Consider the following 799-nt stretch of genomic DNA (forward strand, 5'->3'; position numbering starts at 1 on the left):
GCCACCGGGCCGGCCCCTGAAAGTGCTTTTAATAAGGAAATACCTACAGAATTGAGTGCTAACAGTCATCTTTTAGTAAAAGGCAGTTCTGATATTATACTGTACTTGGGTTACTGTAATGTGGTTGAGTATCTCTGATTAACAAGGGTACATAGCTAGGTAGAATTCTTTTGTATTTTTGAGGGAAAAATGGGCAATCTGAGAAAAATATGGGTGGTTTGAAATTATCAAAGCTATCTTTGGCTTATGGCAAGAACTTGACCTTAAAGAAAATGATCCTCAAACATATTTATATCTGGAGAGCTTTTAAAAGATTCTCAGGCTCCACCCCTAGAGACTGCTTTAGAAGACTGGGGGGAAGGAGGACTGTTGGAATTGGTTTAATATGCTCTGTAGGTGAACCAAGTAGCTAGGGTTGGAAATGATTGTCTTTGCCTCATTTGGATTCTCTTTACTGCCCCTTACTTAAAAATGATACAGTAATTGGTGTTAATAAGTGGATATTCTGGCAGTCCTCTCTTCCTGCATCCATTTTCTTTCTTTCTACTAGATCATTCCCATAAGCATAAATAAACATATTCAAATTTTTGTTCCTATATCCCTCTCCAATTATCACTATTTTTTTACTGCTTCCTTTTATAGTGAAACTCAAGAATTTTCTAAACTTCCAGTTTACCCCCCCCACCCCCGCCACGCTCCCTTTTCATTAACTTATTAGGAAAAAATTCACAGAAAAGTTGAAAGAATAGTCTAATGATCCACTTAAGTAGTAATTAATATTTTGCCATATTTGCTTCGT

Source organism: Galeopterus variegatus, unplaced genomic scaffold, assembly GCF_000696425.1.
Source record: "Galeopterus variegatus unplaced genomic scaffold, G_variegatus-3.0.2 Scaffold16872, whole genome shotgun sequence".
Lineage (NCBI taxonomy): Eukaryota > Metazoa > Chordata > Mammalia > Dermoptera > Cynocephalidae > Galeopterus > Galeopterus variegatus.